Consider the following 20,869-nt stretch of genomic DNA (forward strand, 5'->3'; position numbering starts at 1 on the left):
GAAAGGCCTGCCTGTTTGGACTTGAAGTGATGACTGATGCACAGATAAAGTCAGTGTGACTTTTTAAATGTCTTTTGACTTCTGTGTTCAGATTTTGCTTTTCTCTTAATTAAAACCCTTCAACAAAGGTGGCAGGTCAAAGGAGATGACTCCTCTAAACTCTTCTGGTCGCAGTAGCTGCTTAACTCTTCAACTCTGATACACTTGTCTGGAGACGGTTGTGTTCGTTTTTCTGTGGTGTGATTTACCTCCTTTGGTCTTAGCTTGAATGCTGAAATTTAATAATAGATACGAAGATGGAAATTTTTCTTTAGAATGTAGTTGATGGTAGTCTGGAGAAGAAAGGCATTATGCTAGCCTTTATCCATATTTCAATATGTAATACCTGAAGTTTATTTGTTTGTTTGTTTGTTTTTGAGAAGGAATCTTGCTCTGTTGTGCCCACACTGGAAAGCAACGGCATGATCTCAGCTTACTGCAACCTGTACCTCCCAGGAGGTTCAAGTTGATTCTCCTGCCTCAGCCTCCTGAGTAGCTGGGACTACAGGCCTGTGCCACCATGCCTGGCTAATTTTTGTGTTTTTAGTAGAGACGCGGTTTCACCATTTTGGCCAGGATGGTCTTGAACTCCTGACCTCAGGTGTTCCACCTGCCTCAGCTGCCCAAACTGCTGGGATTACAGACGTGAGCCACAGTGCCCAGCTTTATGTTTAAAAATCAGTAAACAATGTTATTTTTCTAATTTATAAAAATTTTAGAAACGTATTTTCCTAAAATGGTTTGTTAAATACCTCATCCAACTCAGCAATATTTATTTTTGCTGTATCTACTTCTCTTTATAACTTCTGTGCTGATATCTGACCTTAAACTTAGTCATGCCAGGAATCATAACCCCTATATTTCAAGGCATGTGAACCATAGTATAGGAATTTTAATCTATTAGGGAGATTGAGGAGACAGTTTGTAAAATACACATGTATGTATGTGTTTATATGTAATTAATTATAATATAGCAAAGTCTAAAATACCACCATTGTCACTTGATATCATAAATTAGGAAAAACTGATATTATCTTCGGTACATAGTCAGTTCCCAAAAGAATCTGATAATTTAAAAATTCAAGATAATCAGTACCTAATACAGGGCTAGCAAACTCAAATGCTAACAAGACAGGGACCCAACAGAAAGTAAACCAGTGAACTTGGGCATAGAGTGGAGAAAAAGGGCACAGCTACCACTCAGCTTCCCGCTTCTGCTGTTCAGGAATGAGGCTCCAGTGTAGCATGATCTGCTGCTACCTCAAGAGAAGGCAGAAATGTGGAGCTTTGTGAGTGCCCCCATACTTTTAATGTGTTGGAAACACATTAAAAAGATTAAAACATTGAACTCTTCCGTGTTTTGCTATGATGTTCCGTGTCAGTACATCAGGGCCTGAGAAGCATAGGGGATGGCGCTTGTTCTTTGGTGACATACAGTGTATTTGGGCCCTTATGATGTGAAGTAGTTGAAGGGCTGAAATAAGTGGTGCGGGTGCCGAAGGCCACAGGATCCCCAAGGAGGTAGAAACTGGTGTGAGTCAGACCATCCTGGGAAGCTTCGTAGAGGAGGGGAATCTGGCCTACAGGGCCTTAAGATTTAGGGTCCCAGAGAGAAGGGAGGGCTGATGGGGAGCAGAAGAGGGGAGCGCACGGTCTTGGGGCAGTGGTAGGGACTCGAGGAGACTGGCCTCAGTGGAAGGCCTCACAGCGGGTCTGTGCTCTCAAGAGCTCCTCACAGAGCTGGAGGAGAGTTAGCTAGTGGGGAGAATATGAGATGGAGTTAGAGCGGAAAGGAGGGGCCACCCTCTAGGGCCCTCTAGGCACTCATAAGGACTTCAGGTTTTCCTGTGGGGAAAGAGAAGAGTCATTGCAAGTTCTGATAGCAAAGGTGCTGTGGTGTGACTTGAGTTTTAACAGGATTCGTCTGATGAGAATAGAGTGTAGAGGGTGAGGATAAAATCAGGGCAAGCAGCATGGAGGTCACTGGAGTAATCCAGGCAAAAGGAATGGGGGCTTGGGCAAGGGGCAGCAATGGAGTCAGTGAGGTTTTCTGGTGGATGAGAACTTGGAAACATGTCTTCATTCTTTTCTTTTCATTCATAATGACCAAGCCACAGCCTAGACCCTTCTCCTCATTCCTAGATAACTGTGAAATTCTAGAAATTTTCCTCCTCATTCTTGATTCTCTCCTTTCTTTTCATCCTACAACTACAGCAGGATTGATGTTGGAATGCTGCCCCCATCATAGCCTCCCTGGTCTTTGAACACAGTGGGAGGATTTCTGCCTCAGGGCCTGGCATTGGCTGTTTCTTCTTCCTGTGTTCTCTTCCCCAGATACCCTCCTGGATAATGAGAGAGGTCTCATTTAATTCTTTGCTCAAATTTACTCTTGGTGAAACCTACCTTGATCTATGTTTTAAAACTTGCAAACCTTCCTGTCACTCCTCCCCAAATCCCTCTTAACCTTTTAATTTTTTTCCCCTGTAGGTTTTAGCCCTTCTAACATACTTGCATACTTTACTTATGTTTTAAGTTATTGTCTCTCTCTCTCTCCTCACTGGAATATAAATGCCAAGGGAAATTTATATACATATAAATTTATTTATATATATAAATTCCAAAAGGTAGGAATTTTTGTTTTTGTTCACTGATAAATCCCTGTCACCTAGAATACTGTCTGGTGGGGAGTGGTTACTTGATAAATATTTGTTGAAGGAATGAATAAGTGGCTTTCAAGAGGCACTTGAGATATACCACATGTCAGACACTGAGAGTTAAAAACAAACAAAACAAAGACACAAGCCCTGCCCCAGAGCACATGGTCCAGTGGGGCACAACAGCAGGAGAACAAAGCCTATTGATCTAATACAATGTATCCAAACTTCTGTGCAAACACAAGTGAAAAAGCAAGTAATTCTAGACTGTTGATTTGGACTTCCCAAGGCACACAGGTGGGGGAGAGGTGATGATGTTTCAGGGAGAGGGAGCAGTGTGAGAGAGGATGTGGAGACAGGAATGTGCCAACTGTGTAGTCAGGACGGTGTTGGTGTTGGAGAGTGACTGAAGACGAGGAAAGGTAATGGAAAGTGGGGCCAGGTTGAGAGGGGCCTTGAATACCCTGCACAGGAGTCTTGACTTCCCAAATTTTCAAGCTCCTGTTATGTGCCAAGAACAGTGCTAGGTGCTAGGGATTCAAGGGTGAGTAGATTGCTCTTCCTACTTTCTGGGCTTCATCTTCTAGAGAGAGGCTGTAGTGTTAGTCAGAAGAAAAGTGGCTGGGATTGTGGTGGTGGGAATGGAGAGGCCAGGAGAGACAGGGGAGGGAATCTGGGGTAGGATTAACAAGATTTAGTCAAAGACACGACACGTGATGGAAGGAGTAGAGTCTTCTGGTTCATCACCGGAGCTTAGGGGTAGATAGATGGTGACAGTGTTGTCTGTAGTAGAAAAGGCAGGTAGAGGAGGCAAGGGGTGGGAAATGCCAATCAGAGATCCCAGGAGGAATATGAAGGAAAATCAAAAATATGTTATAGCTCATTAGTTTTATCTTTGGGAAGCCAGGAGGCTGGAGATACAAGTGCCCCCACCAGGAAAGTTGGAAGAGACAATGTGTTTGTAGGATAGTAGGGGAAGTGATTTGTGTATCTTACCAGAATGTCACTTCCATGAGGGCATGGGTTTGGTTTGTTCACTGCTGTATGTTCAGCTTCTAGAACCCTGCCTGGTACAGAGTACAATCTCAGCAAACGCTTGTGGAATTAATGAATAACGTAGTTGAATTTGGAGGACAAAATTGGAGTCATAAGTTGTTAGAAGGCTTAAAATGAGACTTAAGTGATTAAAATGATATTATTTTAGATATTCTTTTGCAGGGCTTTGGTGATCATTTAGACTGTTTAGAAATTTAAAAATGTTAACTTTTACTAATGATATTCCTGGTCACATACTTGCTTTGGATGTATACCCAATAATGGGATTGCTGGGTTGAATGGTAGTCCTAAGTTCTTTGAGAAGTCTCCAAAGACTGCTTTCCACAGTAGCTGAACTAATTTACATTCCCATCAACAGCGTATAAGTGTTCCTTTGCTCCAAAGGCTTACCAGCATCTATTGTTTTTTGACTTTTTAATTATAGCCATTCTGGCTGGTATATCATTGTATATCACAGTATATCATTGTGTTATTATGGCTTTGAATTTCTCTGATGGTTAGTGAGGTTGAACATTTTTTCATATGTTTGTTGGCTGCTTGTATGTCTTCCTTTGAGAAGTGTCTCCTCATGTCTTTCACTCGCTCACTCACTTTTTTTTTTTTTTCGAGGTGGAGTCTTGCCCTGTTGCTTAGTCCAGAGTACAGTGGTGCAACCTCGGCTCCCTGCAATCTCTGCCTCCTGGGTTCAAGTGATTCTTGTGCTTCAGCCTTCTAAGTAGCTAGGATTACAGATGCTCGCTACCACACCTGGATAATTATTATATTTTTGGTAGAGATCGGGTTGCATCATGTTGGCCAGGCTGGTCTTGAACTCCTGACCTCAAGTGATCCACCCTCTTCGGCCTCCCAAAGTGCTGGGATTACAGGTATGAGCCACTGCACCTGGTCTTTTGGCCACTTTTTAATGGAGTTTTTTTTTTTTTCTTATTGAATTAGGTTTCTTATAGATTCTGGATACTAGATCTTTGTTAGAAACATGGTTTATGAATATTTTCTCCCATTCTGTAGCACATACCTGGCTTGAATAGACATCTTGATCTATGATAGTGTTATCATTTGTTGAAGCCAGTTTGATGTTGGAAGCAGGCAATCTAGATTAACACAGCAATAGGTGACCTTTCATGCAAAGAAGTGAACGGCTGCATGAAAGGCCCATGTGAAATGAGTGAGAATGGAATTTGTTTGCAGTTGCCTTCTATTTATGAGGAATGTCAAGTGAATGCTTTGATTTTTTTTCCTTGTGTTGTATTATTGTCGCAGTACACATGCTTATAAAATGTGGACTGGTAACTAGTGCTTAGAAATCTTTTGGGTTTTCCCAAAAGACTTTTCATTATGGTTGGATTTGGTGTTTGTATTTATGAAGTATTTTATAAAGACAGTGAAAAAGATATGTTGCTTTTTTTTTTGTAGTCAAATTTTTTTTGTAGTAATTGGGACACTGTAAAATGTAATATCCTTTCATTATATTAGAAAGGTAGCTAATTTTTAAGTAAGTGAGAATTGAACTGTGGGTTTATTGAGTCTAGTCTCATGGCACTGGTAAGAATAAATGGAAATAGAGCCTTCCCATGTCAGTGATTCCAACAGTGTTATGGACTGAATTGTATCTCCCCCAAATTCATATGTTGAAATGTGAGTACATTAGAGACAGAGTATTGAAAGAGGTAGTTAAGATAAATTTAAGGGCTATTAAGGAGGAACCTAGTGCAGTGGACTGGTGCCTTACAAGAAGAAGAAATTAGGTACAGGCATGTCTAGTGGGAGGATGCTGTGAAGACACAGGGACAAGACGGCTGTCTAAAAGCCAAGGAGAGAGGCCTCAGAAGACACCAGTGCTGCTGAGACCTTGATTTCAGATTTCTAGCCTCCAGAACGGTGAAAAAATAACTTTCTATTGTTTAAGCCATCCAGTTCGTGGTACTTTGTTATGGCAGCCCTATCAAACTACTACAAGCAGGAAGCCCAGGCTGTTCAGGGAAACTTGCTCCATCACCCAGTTTCAGCATTGTAGTCTCCCTGAAAGTCGGGAAGCAGGAGACTCAGTAGTGCTCTGGGTATCCTAAGAAGGATGTGTCAGTTTGAATGCTCACAGGATTGCCAGGCAACTGCTGTTGTCTGTTGTTCCCTAGTCATTCATTTCTGATCATTTTCTTCTCTTAATTTATCTATTCATGTATTTATTTATTGACAGGGTCTTGCTCTGTCACCCAGGCTGGAGTGCACAGGTGTGAACACAGCTTACTGCTGCTTTGAATTCCTGGGCTCAAGTGATCCTCCTGCTTCAGCCTCCCAAGTAGCTAGGACCACAGGCACGCACCTCCAAGCCTGGCTAATTTTTTTGTAGAGACAAGATCTCACTATAATACCCAGGCTGGTCTTGAACTCCTGGATTCAAGCATTCCCCTCGCCTCTGCCTCCCAGAGTGCTGGGATTACAGGCACAAACCACTTTACCTGGCCTTTCTGATCATTTTTATTTGAAGCTGCATACCTTGTCAGCATTTTTATTTCCTTCTGAAACTCCAATTAAAGTTGTGAGATGGAGCTGAAGTGCTTATCTTACAACTTACTGTGATTGGAGGCCTCAGGTTTTATTTATGTGGATAGTCCCAAGCTTAGCTGACTAGATGAGATTCTTGCTGAGGCAGGACAGCTTTGTGGATGGCTGCCTTTGGTGTGAATTGGACCATGTGCATGGGATGCCAGGGTTTCAAGCCAAGGCTGCTTTCTCAAGAGACTGTCTCCGGCAGCTTGGAATTTAAGTGAAGCTTAATTTAATCCCTGGTTTTCACAGTAAATGTGTAGGGTGTGTGCCACTTACAGTAGGAGTTAGAAGGCCCTTGGCTTCCTCTGGCCTATTTATTTGAATTTGATTTACTTGGAAATTTTTCAAGAAGCGGAGCACTTAGAGGTCTTCCAAAGAACTTAAAAAATTTTCATTTCACATTCCAGTAGATCTGTTTTCAAAATGGGTAGGGCAAGTGGAGTCTGTGATTAATTAGGTTACAGTAAATTTTGCTGTTGTTCCATGTATCCTAGGTTTGAAGAATATGAGAGGCATAATTGTTGAGAACTATCTTCTTGAATTCTTTCTTGATTGGGTTGCTGGGACACCGAACCTCAGGATATTTAAAATATCTGGAGACCTAAAGTGAAGTACTCTTATTCTCTACTGTGTCTCTAGAGCCACATAGATGCGTTTGATGTTAATCACACCTCTTCACTATGTGTGGCTGACTCGTCTGAGTAATACCGTGAAAAGTGCTTCTTCAGATTCCATATCTTCACATATTGCTATTATGTAAGAGGAATGAGACTATTATAATTGAGTGAAATTTAAAATCTTCTGCTTCAAGTTATGAAATAACATGTTTTGGCTATGCCATCATGCAATCTGGCCTTTTCAGCAAATTTTATAGCTTGTGGGGACAGATGACCCTGAATTCCAGCAGCACCTGCAATCAAAATAGTTCTCATTCCAGGGCCCACGCAACAGGGTGTGTTTGAGAGTACTTGAAAGCAAAGTGTAGGCAACATGTTGTACCCTTAGTCATAAAACATTATCCTGGAATTCGTGTTACCCCAAAGCCTGGTTTCAGCATCATAGTCACATTAGCATCACATTAAAAAACATTTTAATGTTTTATTGTAGTTCCCATTTCTGAAAAGGAAGAAAGAGTCTGATGGAGTTTCTTCACTAGGTTGATAGATTGAAGGTACTTAGGTGAGGAAAGAGATGCTAACAGAACTTGTGTGAGAAGATGACCAAAATCTGGGTGGAAAGGTAGTCTTAGAGAGTCAATTAGTGATGTTTATTTACCCAAATAAACTTTTTCCAGCCTATTATAACAAAAGTATTTTTTCCATGTTGAATTAGTTTGTAGAATATCCAACAGATTCATGGGCTAGAATGTATTTTATCAAGATAAAAATAGCCACCTTGAGAAATGATTTAAACCAGAGATCAACAAACTACAGATTGAAGGCCAGATCCCCCTTGCCACCTGTTTTTTTATATGGCCCATGAGCCCAGAATGGTTTTTACATTTTTAAATGCTTAAAGAAAAGTCAAAAGAAGAAGAAGATTATGACACCTGAAAATTGTATGAAATTTGTATTTCAGTGTTTATAATAAAGTTGTATTGGAACACAGCTGTGTTCATCCATGAATGAGGATATTCCACACTGTATATCAAAGCTGTGTGGCCAGCGTCTTCCTGCTGAGGCAGCACAGCTTTCTATGTGACCATGAAAAGCAACTTTCATGGTACAGCAGCAGAGTTGAGTATTGTCACAGAGACTCTAGCCCACAAAGTGTGCAGTTATTTACTGTGTGATCCTTTACAGAAATCTCTGCCCTCCCCTGCTAGTATTAGCAGTCATTTAAATTTACTTTTTTTTTTTTTTGTAAGACAGAGTCTTGCTGTTGCCCAGGCTGGAATGCAGTGGCGCCATTTCTCTTTGCCTCCTAAGTTCAAGCAATTCTTCTGCCTCAGCCTCCTGAGTAGCTGGAACTGCAGACGGGCGTCACCACGCCCAGCCAATTTTCGTATTTTTAGTAGAGATGGGGTTTCACCATGTTAACCAGGCTGGTCACAAACTCCTGACTTCAAGTGATCCACCCACCTTAGCCTCCCAGAGTGCTGGGATTACAGGCTTGAGCATAACTGCGCCCAGCCTCTGAATTTACATTTGATCATATTTTTGATTGTTTACTGTACAAAGTGCTGGTTTTGATATGCAGGGTGAAATATCCTTATGTTGGATGGCAGGTTATTCCATAAGCTCATCTTTTAATGGAAACAGAATCCCTTCAATGTAATCTGCAACAGATAACCACTGAGTATCTCCTTGGTCACTGGAAATTGAGCCGCAACCTTTAAGAAAGTAGACCAACTGTTCTTTTTTTTTCCCTCTCTAACCAACCGAATCATTCACTTATTCAACAAATATTTAGTGAGTGCTGGCTGTCTGCTTGCCACAGTTCCAGGCAGTGGTGATGAATGGTGATCCTAACAGACAGAGTTCCTCCTTGGGGACCCTCCATTCTCATGGGAGGAGATGGATCATAAGCAAATAAATATACACTGGGGGAAGAAGCACAAGGAAGAAAAGATAAAGGGAGAGAGAGAGCTGGGGCAAGAGGGCTGCTGGAGAAAAGGTACTGGGCCAAGGCCTTCTGCCACAAGAATCAGGAGTGGGAATTCATGACGTGAAGACCCAGGAGGTGGCATTCCAGGTGGAGGGAACTGCAGGAGCAAAGGGCTGCAGGTAGAGCCAGTGTGGCACGTTTGGAGAATGGGAATGCTGTCCTGGAGACCAGGGCAGAGATGAAGACAAAAAAAATATGGGTGGAGCGAGGGACAGGTTATGGAGGACATGGCACAGCAGAATGAGGACTTAAAATGTTTTTAATTCTGGGAGAGACGAGAAGGCTTTGAGCAAAGAACTGTCTTGATCTGGTTATTATTATTTTTTAAATCACTTAAATTACAAGATATATCCTTTACCTTGTAGTTTATTGCACATAATGGCATTTTGTGGATTAAAAGAAACAAAAACCCTAGCAGTTCACCAGCCACAACAGTTAGCTCTAAGGCTGTCATAAAAGTAGGATCAAAACAATAGTAATTACAGGCTAGTATCTTCTTAGGGGAGTGTTCAGAGCTTCAGGTCTCTGTATCAGTCCAGGTCCCATAAGAAAACAGATGGCACATGGTAGGTAATGGAAAGACAATGGATTCTAGTGTGGAGGGAAATGCCACTCCTACCTGGGTGCTTCAGGTCAATTAATCTGCTAGTGTTGTTTAGAATGGATTGAAGAAGAAAGGGGAAGAAGATAGGGAGACCAAATAGTTTATTAAATTATATAAAAATTATTTTTTAAAAATGGAGTCAGCTTCTAATGTAGAGGAAAACTATTATACAGACCCCAGTCATTAACAGTGAAAATACTTGTACTGTCCTCAGCTGTCATTAATAACAAGCAGGTGCAGTGGCTCACACTTTTAATCCTAGCACTTTGGGAGGCAAAGGCAGGAGGATTGCTTGAGCCCAGGAGTTTGAGACCAGCCTGGGCAACTTAGTAAGACTCCCATCTGTACAAAAAATAAACAAAATTAGCCAAGCGTGGTGGTGTGCCCTGTAGGTCCAGCTACTCAGGAGGCTGAGGTCAGGGGTCACTTGAACTTGACAAGTTGAGGCTACAGTGAGCCAAGATGGCGCCACTGCACTCCAGCTTCGGCGACCGAGTGAGACCCTGTCTCAGAAACACAAACACATACACAAACACACACGTGCCTGCAACCAAGCAAAGGGAACCATATATTACAAATGTTGCCATAAAAAAGAATTGGGGACAGGGTACTTGGGGGCAAAAAGAAGTGGCTGTGTCCTGGGGCTAGTAACAGCCACACTTCTCCCACTCCTAGGCCTGAGGGGCGAGGGAGAGAACAGTTTCCAGGGGACCCTGTAGAGGGCCACCTGACAGGGAATGGAACCATTCTTCTCCTTTCTTCTTGTCTCCTGTAGGAGTCCCCCCATTGGCCGAACCAAAATGGGAGCCAGTGGGTAAGACAGAGTGTTGACAAATGGGTCAGCTTCCCAGAATTCACAACATGCTGGCAGAGTGGAGCGCAGGTGGAGGATTTCCATGCTAGGGGACACCTCAGGAGTCTTAGCTGCATCCCAGTTATGTCACCTTCCCTTACTCCCGTCCCCACCTACAGCCACACCACAGATGTGCACACATGAACGTGTACACACACGCACTCCCAAGTCCCCTTTGGTATTCTGCCATTGCTTTTCTGACTAGGACAGAGAAACTATTTAGTAACTGTGAAATTTGAAGATATTTCTCATTATTTCCGTGGTGTTTGATGCTACAGTATATGCAAGACAAGGAAGATGTGGATAGCGCTGCACATCCCGTTTTTCATTCCTGATAAAAATTCAAAGCACATGTGTTACTGACAGTAGAGTTAAACATCTTATTTTTTTAAAGTATCATTTCGAATTGGCTGCAGAAGGAAAAATATAGTAAGCAGCACATTAAAAATCTTGGGGAACTATATTCAGTTCTGGTTATTCTGGTTAATATCAAAGCAAGCATTGAATTGTAGCCACTTGAGTCCAAACAGTTTTGGTTTTCCACTGTTGAGCATGTTAAAACTGTGAAGACACAGAAGTACCATTCAGTAAACTGCTTCTTTCAGCAACCTCAGTGATATCCTGGTGCTTTGGAAGCCTTCCTTTTTCTTTCAGGTACAATTAGTGAATTAGTCACTATCTGTGTATATAAAGTCAGGAGCTTTATATTTTGTACTGAGGCAGAACTGAAGTTTTTAAATAATTTGATCTTTTAAAAATATTTGACTTTCCATTTGATTTAGATTTGAGAATCCAAGGTTCTAATCACAAAATGGTCAACTTGGCTGACAAGGCCGTAGAAAGAAATATGCAGAAGTCAATTTTAGGCCTTATTTTGCAAGAGTATGGTGCCTGTGAAAGCAGCCCAAGTTGTATAGATGATAAAACTCATTTTTCTCCCCTACTTTTTCTGGAATCTGGCCCAAAATCAGGGATCGTGGCACATTTTCTGAACAATATTGGCCCTGAATTGGAGGGCCGGCTGTGGGACCCTGGGGAAAAGAAAACTCCATTTATGATTATCAGTCATGTTGTAAAACTTAAACATTATTTTAAGGTCAAGGAAAATAAGTCACCTTGAATTTCCCATAAGTTTTGAGGCACTGGAACGAGGTCTGTTTTTGTTTCTTGGCTTTTGCTCATGGGTCAGTTTCGCAGCACAGGGTCAGTCATGTGGTTGTGGGGCCTTTGGGGTTGAGGAGCTTCCACTGCGTGTGAAGCACTGTGTTCACATAGTGGGTGGGACCTGAGTGAGTGAGCCAGGTCCTAGGCCTGAGTTGGTTTATTTAATTCTGCTCAGGAGATTGGAGGCATGAATAGGTATGTGGCCTGCAGAGAAAGAGAGAACCTCTCCACGGATGAAAGGAGGACTGTAGAAAATTATTAAAGGAGAGGGATCCTGTCTTCCTGGCTGGAGAGAGTGAAAACACAGCTGGCATGGAGCCAGGCCTTGAAGGATCCCGAGGAACACAGTCACTAGTTGTGGATTTGAATGAGCTGTCACAGAGCCAGGCCTTGGAGGATCCAGAGGAACAGAGTCACTAGTTGTGGATTTGAATGAGTTCTGTGTCTTGACTTCAGTTTGTAAGCCTCCATTTTCCTCATCTATAAAATGGTGATGACATCTTTACTACCCATATCACAGTATTTTTATGAGGCTACATTACACCATGCATCACAAACACTAAAATACCCGAATGCTGTTACTTATTATTGCCATGAATATTATCAAATGGCTTCTGTTAAATATTTATGTATTTGTGATGCTTGTTATCACATCTATAGTTTTCTAGTTTGATCTAAAAAAAGAGTAACTGTCACTGATGGTTATTTCTTAGGCCAGCTCCACATAGGAAGGTTTTAATATGTGGTAGACTTTTTATATGTGCAGATCTCACAAATGCAGTGTGGAGTATCTTGTTACAGTGGAGAGAAGACTCTGGACAGGGTATGTGAAAGTGTAAAAGGCTGAGTTCCCTTCTTTAGGCAAGAATCGGGTATAATATGGTGGAGCATGTTAATGCACGGACAGACGCTTGAAGTTCTGGGTTTAAGATTGTCTATAGAATTTGGGAATTGGGACTGTGATTTTAAAATTGCCAACTTTTTTCTTTTAAATGGAACTTCCTAGAGCCTTTCTTGGACTTACTTTACTTGACTTAGAGGAGTAGGAAGTGTGGTAAATTCCTTCCTGGGTATGTTAATTAAAATGTAGTGAATTAAGCTGGAGAACTTGGAGCCTGAAACATGTTAGTGTTGTATAAAAGGAGGAATGTAAATGCACGAGATTAAGTTTAAAAAACACGTGCCACATATCTAGCTGGAGATCCTAGCTCAAACTCATTCCCCCAGTCGGTCCCATTCACACGTTTCAGTCCCACCACCTTGGCTAAAGACAACAGGACTACTCTTCTTTAGAATTAATGTAAGAGGTAGTTTATAAGTGAATCAAGAAAACTGAGCTCATGTTCATGATCTCAAAAAAAAAATGGCTTAATTATTTCTGAGATAGGCATCACTCTGTCACTCAGGCTGGAGTGCAGTGGCGTGATCTCAACTTGCTGCAGCCTCAACCTCCTGGGCTCAAACCATCCTCCTGCCTTCTCCTCCTGAGTAGCTGGGACCACAGATGCGCGCCACAACGCCGGGCTAATTTTTCTATTTTTATAGAGATGGGGTTTCACCGTGTTGCCCAGGCTGGTCTTGAACTCCTGAGCTCAAGTGGTGCTCTTGCTTCAAAGTGCTAGGATTACAGGTGTGAGCCACCACGCCCGGCCAGTCTTAATTTTTTTAAAGCACTTTTAGATTTACAGATAAACTGAGCAGATAATACAGGGTACCTCAATACTCCCTCACCCCTCTTTTTCTTTTATTAATATGGTATACTCAGGAGGCTGAGGCAGGAGAATCGCTTAAACCCAGGAGGTGGAGGTTGCAATGACCCGAGATCATGCCATTGCACTTCAGCCTGAGTGATGAGAGCAAGACTGTCTCTCAAAAAATAAAATAAAATAATTCCTACCTCATTGAGGTAGGAATTAACTGAAAGAACACATATGAGAGTTTCCAGACTCAGGCTTCACCCATGAGAAACGCTCAGTAAATGTCTTCCTAAAGTCTTACCACGCAGGTTAGAGTGTGATACCTGTGATGTGAGCTGCAAAATGTCACTGAGAGTCAGAAAAGGGGGGATGGCCTAAAATTGGGGTGGAGGTTAGGAAAGCTTTCCTAGAGAAGGCAGCATTTTTGATGGACCCAGAATAATTGATCTGCTCTTACCTGAGGGACAGTGATGGGAGAATAAAACACCAGGTCAAAAGAGTGTATATCTCACAAATGTACAGAGGTAGGAAAGTGTGAGAATGTCTTTTAGAGGAAAGAAAATCACCCAGTATAAGTGAACTATAATCTGATTTGGCAAGACAACAGGACAAGAGAGAGAAAGCTAAAAGGCCATAAATGCTTTTGACAGATATATATTTAGCTTTTCTAGAAGTTTTCAAGAATAGAAAAAAGAATAGTACAATGAACACCCAGATAACTCCTCTCTCATTTCAATAATTATTAACATTCTTTATTTGCCTTCTGTATAGAAATAAGTATATTATTTTTCAACAAATCATTAAAAATAAATTATAGCTATCATGACCTTTTTTTTTTGAGATGGAGTTTTGCTCTTGTCACCTAGGCTGGAATGCAATTGAAGGATCTCGGGTCACTGCAACCTCCACCTCCCAGGTTCAAGTGATTCTCCTGCCTCAGCCTCCTGAGTAGCCAGGATTATAGGCACCTACCACCATGCCTAGCTAATATATATGTGTGTGTGTGTGTGTGTGTGTGTGTGTGTGTGTGTGTGTGTGTGTGTATCTGTTTGTATTATACTTTTAAGTCGTGGGGTACATGTGCAGAATGTGCAGGTTTGCTACACAGGTATACATGTGCCATGGTGATTTGCTGCACCCATCAACCCGCCGTCTACATTTGGTATTTCTTCTAATGCTATCCCTCACCTAGCCCCCCACCCCTCAACAGGCCCCGGTGTGTGATGCTCCCCTCCCTGTGTCCATGTGTTCCCATTGTTCAACTCCAACCCATGCGTGAGAACATGTGATGTTTGGTTTTCTGTTCCTGTGTTAGTTTGCTGAGAATGATGGTTTCCAGCTTCATCCATGTCCTGGCAAAGGACAAGAACTCATCTCTTTATGGCTGCATAGTATTCCATGCTGTATATATGCCACATTTTCTTTATCCAGTCTGTTATTGATGGCCATCTGGATTGGTTCCAAGTCTTTGCTATTGTGAATAGTGCTGCAGTAAAGATAACGTGTGCATGTGTCTTTATATAGTAGAATGATTTATAATCCTTTGGGTATATACCCAGTAATGGGATTGCCGAGTCAAATGGCATTTCTGGTTCTAGATCCTTGAGGAATCACCACACTGTTTTCCACAATGGTTGAACTAATTTATACTCCCACCAACATTGTAAAAGCATTCCTGTTTCTCCACATCCTCTCCAGCATCTGTTGTTTCCTGACCTTTTAATGATCACCATTCTAACTGATATGAGGTAGTATCTCATTCTGGTTTTGATTTGCATTTCTCTAATGACCAGTGATGATGAACTTTTTCTCGTATGTTTGTTGGCTGTATAAATGTCTTCTTTTAAGTGTCTGCTCATATCCTTTGCCCACTTTTTGATGGGGTTGTTTTTTTCTTGTAAATTGTTTAAGTTCTTTATAGATTTCTGGATATTAGCCCTTTGTCAGATGGATAGATTGCAAAAATTTTCTCCCATAGTTTACAGGTTCACTTGATGATAGTTTCTTTTGCCATGCGGAAGCTCTTTAGTTCAATTAGATCCCATTTGTCTATTTTGGCTTTTGTTGCCATTGCTTTTGGTGTTTTAGTCATGAAGTCTTTGCCTACGCCTATGTCCTGAATGGTGCCTAGGGTTTTTAAGGTTTTTGATTTTACATTTAAGTCTTAAATCCATCTTGAGTTAATTTTTGTTTAAGGTGTAAGGAAGGGGTCCAGTTTCAGTTTTCTGCATATTGCTAGCTAGTTTTCCCAACACCGTTTATTAAATAGGGAATCCTTTCCCTATTGCTTGTTTTTGTCAGGTTTGTTAAAGATCAGATGGTTGTAGATGTATGGCGTTGTTTCTGAGGCCTCTGTTCTGTTCCATTGGTACCAGTTTTGGTTACTGTAGCCTTGTAGTATACTTTGAAGTCAAGTAGCATGACGCCTCCAGCTTTGTTCTTTTTGCTTAGGGTTCTATTGGCTATATGGGCTCTTTTATGGTTCCATATGAAATTTAAAGTAGTTTTTTTCTAATTCTGTGAAGAAAGTCAATGGCAGCTTGATGGGGATAGCATTGAATCTATAAATTACTTTGGGCAGTATCGCCATTTTCACAATATTGATTCTTCCTATCCATGAGCATGGAATATTTTTCCATTTGTTTGTGTCCTCTCTGATTTCCTTGAGCAATGGTTTATAGTTCTCCTTGAAGGGGTCCTTCACATCCCTTGTAAGTTGTATGCCTAGGCATTTTATTCTTTTTGTAGCAATTGTGAATGGAAATTCTCTCATGATTTGGCTGTTTGTCTATTATTAATGTATAAAAATGCTTGCGATTTTTGCAGTGATTTTTTTTTTATCCTGAGACTTTGCTGAAGTTGCTGATTAGCTTATCAAGATTTTGGGCTGAGATGATGGGGTTTTCTAAATATACAATCATGTCAACTGCAAACAGACAATTTGACTTCCACTCTTCCTAATTGAATACCTTTGTTTCTTTCTCTTGCCTGATTGCCCTGGCCAGAACTTCCAATACTATGTTGAATAGGAGTGGTAAGAGGGGGCATCCTTGTCTTCTGCTGGTTTTCAAAGGGAATGCTTCCAACTTTTGCCCATTCAGTATAATATTGGCTATAGGTTTGTCATAAATCACTCTTACTATTTTGAGATACATTCCATCAATGCCTAGCTAATTAAGGGTTTTTAGCATGAAGTGGTGTTGAATTTTATCAAAGCCCTTTTCCGCATCTGTTGAGGTAATCATGTGGTTTTTATCATTGCTTCTGTTTATATGATGGATTACGTTTATTTATTTGTGTATGTTGAACCAGCCTTGCATCCCAGGGATGAAGCCAGCTTGATCGTAGTGGATAAGCTTTTTGATGTGCTGCTGGATTCTGTTAACTAGTATTTTATTGAGGATTTCCGCATTGATGTTCATCAGGAAAATATGGAATGCTTCACAGATTTGCACTTCATCCTTGTGCAGGGGCCATGCTAATCTTCTCTGTATCGTTTCAATTTTAGTATATGTGCTGCCAAAGCGAGCACTAATTTTTGTACTTTTAGTACAGGTAGGGTTCACCATGTTGGTCAGGCTGGTCTTAAACACCTGACCTCAGGAGACCCACCTGCCTCGGCCTCCCAAAGTGCTGGGATTACAGGCGTGAACCACCACACCCAGCCTATCATGACATTTTTAACCCTCAATACTTTAGCATGCATCTCCAAAAATAAGGAAGTTTCTTTATGAAAGTACAACACCATTATCATACCCAACAAAGTTAATAGTAGTCCCCAAATATTACCTAATTTCAGTTCATAGTCAAACTTTCTAAATTCATTCCCCAGGTCTTTAGTGTTTTAACAAAATTTTAAACCAGAATCCAGGCAAAAGGAAGTGTTTTGTATTGCATTTGGTTGTTATGCCTCTTACATCTCTTTAAATCTTAAATTCCAACTATGATATTGAGATTTTTAGCTTTGGAACATTGAAAAGATTATGGTGCTTCCCACCAACTCAGATATCTTTATTTAACACCAAAATAATTCAAAATAGAAACAATACTGAATTTCAAAGTAAGCATAAGGAAGTCCAAATAAGTCAGATATTTTTTCTCTCACCAGGTTAGTGACTTTGATACTAGTTTTGCAGTTTCAGGGAATCGCATTTTTTTGTTTATTTTGAGACAGTGTCTCGGTCTGTTACCAGGCTAGAGTGCAGTGGCGCTATCTCAGCTCACTGCAACCTCTGCCTCCTGGGTTCAGGCAATTATTTTGCCTCAGCCTCTTGAGGAGTTGGGACTACAAGCAGGCACCACCACGCCCAGCTAATTTTTCTACTTTTAGTAAGAGACAGGGTTTCTAAAGAAAGCCCAGGATGGTCTCGATCTCTTGACCTCGTGATCCACCCGCCTAGGCCTCCCAAAGTGCTGGGATTACAGGCGTGAGCCACTGCACCCAGCTGGTAATCATTATTTTTAAAGTCAGCATATGCTTGCTTGTCTTGAATTAAATAACCCAGCTTTGGACTCATAGAATTCAATAGAGATACAGTGGCTTGTTGTTTTCTGTTGAGCTGAATGTCTAGTGTGTATAGCCTTCACAGATATGAAACCACATTCTTAATAATGCCGTGTAGACCTACAGAAGTGATTTTTGGCGTCATTGAATCTAGAGGTTTTCTGGACCCTAGGTTCCAACCTTAGTGGAATTTCATAATCTCAGAATTTTTCTTTAAGGAAAAACATCAGGTAGGACTGTGGGTAGAACCATAGCATGAAAACCCATAGCCTGCAATGAGAAACTCTTACCTGGAAGCAGGGAAGGGAGTAGAATGCAGAGCGTGCAGGGCACTTCCAGGCCTGCTGTAACCAGGAGTGCCCTGCATAGGCCATGGGATGGTTGGGCACCTTCTTTTTGGCCCTGCCTGTATCCCAGACACCTGTGGCCAAGCGAGTGCCTAGAACTGCCGCAGGCATTGGAGTGGGAGTGAAATGCCCACGAGCTGGGGCTACATCTTCTACAACTCAGGGAATATAACTTGTTATTCATTGGAACTGCCCTGAAGAGAGGTCGGGTACTTTGGGAGTGTTTTCTTGCAAATATGTGCCCTCCAATTGCCTTTTCCTAATGATTTCTCCTCGTTCTCCTTTGGAGGTGGAGCTCCTCCAAGGATCATTTCTTTTGCACCTCACCTGCAAGTGCACAGTGAGTGATGCTTTAATTCATTTCATTTCACCTTGCTGTGGAACATAGCCTACCCCACCTCTGCTGTGAGAAAAGTATTTCCATCTCTGTTTCAACTTTCATGTGGTTCTGTTGACCCACTTGGAAGAGCTCCAGTGTAGTGCCTGCTTATTTTTTTTTTCTATCTGCCCTTAATTTGGTTTGCCTTTTATTGTATTCCAGCTGAATGGATTCTTTTTCTTTTAAGGGAAAGGAACCTGAGAAAAACAATACTTGTGATGGTGACTTCTTGTTAAGGGTAATTGCTGCTTCATGTTAATTTGCATGTTAAAATGAGAATATAGGGAATTGCTAAATTCACCAACCTGTTATCTCCCAAGACTATTCCTTTTAAGTATATTTGTTACTTAAATAAAGATGGAGCTATGCAGAATGGAAATGTCCAAATATACAGCTTTTTTGTGCATGTATATATAGAGAGAACATTTAAATTTTTTATTTCCATCAGCAAGAGTCATTATACAATACATGGAAATTATAGAAAAGCAGAAAGAAGAAACCCAAAGAAAACTAACATTAACATTCTGTGAAATTATGTCTAGTCATTTCAATCTACATGTTATATACTCTTTAAATGGGCATAGTTTCACTATAAATGTCTAGAATTTTTTGCTATTCCAAAGAATGTTCTGTGGATTAGCAGCATTGCTGTCTCTTGGGAACTTGTTAGAAATGCAGAATCTTGGGCTCCACCGCAGACATACTGAATCATAATTTGTGTTGATTGCTATTATACATACATTAAAATTTGGAGCCCTGTTCTAGAACTTGGGTCTCCAACCCCTAAGCTTCAGAGTGGTACCACTGGTGGTCTGTTAGGAACAGGGCTGCACAGCAGGAGGTGAGTGGCGGACAAGTGAGCAAAGCTTCATCTGTATTTACAGCTGCTCCTTATTTCTTGCATTACTGCCTGAGCTCTGCCTCCTGTCAGATCAGCAACAGCATTAGATTCGTATAGGAGCACAAGCCCTCTTGTGACCTGCACATGCCAGGGATCTAGGTTACCCACTCCTTATGACAATCTAATGCCTGATGATCTGTCACTGTCTCCCATCGTCCCCAGATGGGACTATCTAGTTGCAGGAAAGCAAGCTTAGGGTTCCCACTGATTCTACATTATGGTGAGTTGTATAATTATTTCATTATATATTACAATGTAATAACAGAAATAAAGTACACAATAAACGTCATGCATTTGAATCATCCCCAACCCTCCCAGCCTCTCTTTGCCCCATCTGTGGAAAAACTGTCTTCCGCAAAACCAGTTCCTGGTGCCAAAACACTGGGGACCATTGCTCTAAAACATACTATACCCAGTGCAGCACGTAGAGAGGACACAAAGTAGAGGGGATGCAAAGGGGCTCAGACCTATATTCTCTTGTCCATTTCTTGTCAGTCTTGCCTACAGTAATTTTCCTCAGTACATGATAAGGATAAAAATGAGGTCAAATTTTTTTGTTTTGTTTTGTTTTGTTTTGAGACAGGGGCTCGCTCTGTCGCCAGGTGCCAGGCTGGATTGCAGTGGCGCGATCTTGGCTCATTGCAACCTCTGCCTCCCAGGTTCAAGCAATTCTCCCTCAGCCTCCCGAGTAGCTGGAACTACAGGCGTGCACCACCACACCTAGCTAATTTTTGTATTTTTTAATAGAGACGGGGTTTCACCATGTTGGCCAGGATGGTCTCGATCTCCTGACCTCGTGATCTGCCTGCCTCGGCGTCCCAAAGTGCTGGGATTACAGGCGTGAGCCACCGTGCCCGGCTGAGGTCAGATTTTTTAACAAGGTACAGCAGCCCTGCTGAGAAATCCGACTGTGCCATGCATAATCATTTGATTCAGTAAACACTAAGTGCCTCCTGTGTGCCAGGCACATGTGTGGTGGCCGTAGGCCTTGCATTCAGGCTTGCATGTGCTGCTGTGGAAACATGCAGAGGGCAAGGAGAGGGGAGTGGTTGCTTCTGCAGGGATGGGGGCTGGAGGTTAGAAAGAAAGGTGGTCTCAGGGTGGAGTCTTGATGTATAAATCAGTGAGCATAAGTTATATGAGTATTGCCAGGTTCTGGAGAGAGCACAAAGATGGTCTCATCCTTCAAGGACCTTATGCTTGGTTAAAGGACAGGAGACAATGTTGAAAACTAAGTAATCCAGGCCGGGCGTGGTGGCTCATGCCTGTAATCCCAGCACTTTGGGAGGCCAAGGCAGGAGGATCACGAGGTCAAAAGATCCAGACCATTCTGGCCAACATGGTGACCTTGACTCTACTAAAAATAGAAAAACTAGCTGGGCATGGTTACCTGTGCCTGGTGGCTACTTGGGAGGTTGAGGCAGGAGAATTGCTTAAACCCAGGAGACAGAGGTTGTAATGAGCCAAGATCATGCCACCACACTCCAGCCTGGCGACAGAGCGAGACACTATCCAAA

At 41.7% G+C, this 20,869-nt stretch overlaps 1 protein-coding gene and 1 non-coding gene across 8 annotated transcripts in view; one reads left to right on the top strand and one right to left on the bottom strand.

Annotated features, from left to right (window-relative positions):
• The window catches only part of APBB2 (amyloid beta precursor protein binding family B member 2), a 405,358-nt gene that overhangs the window by 80,765 nt on the left and 303,724 nt on the right, over nucleotides 1–20,869 (top strand). The gene's annotated exons all lie outside the window — the stretch shown is intronic.
• Nucleotides 16,647–16,753, bottom strand: LOC119468411. Its single transcript, XR_005197086.1, has one exon. It is a non-coding gene; the product is annotated as a U6 spliceosomal RNA (small nuclear RNA).

This window comes from Cebus imitator, unplaced genomic scaffold (assembly GCF_001604975.1).
Source record: "Cebus imitator isolate Cc_AM_T3 unplaced genomic scaffold, Cebus_imitator-1.0 Scaffold425, whole genome shotgun sequence".
NCBI lineage: Eukaryota > Metazoa > Chordata > Mammalia > Primates > Cebidae > Cebus > Cebus imitator.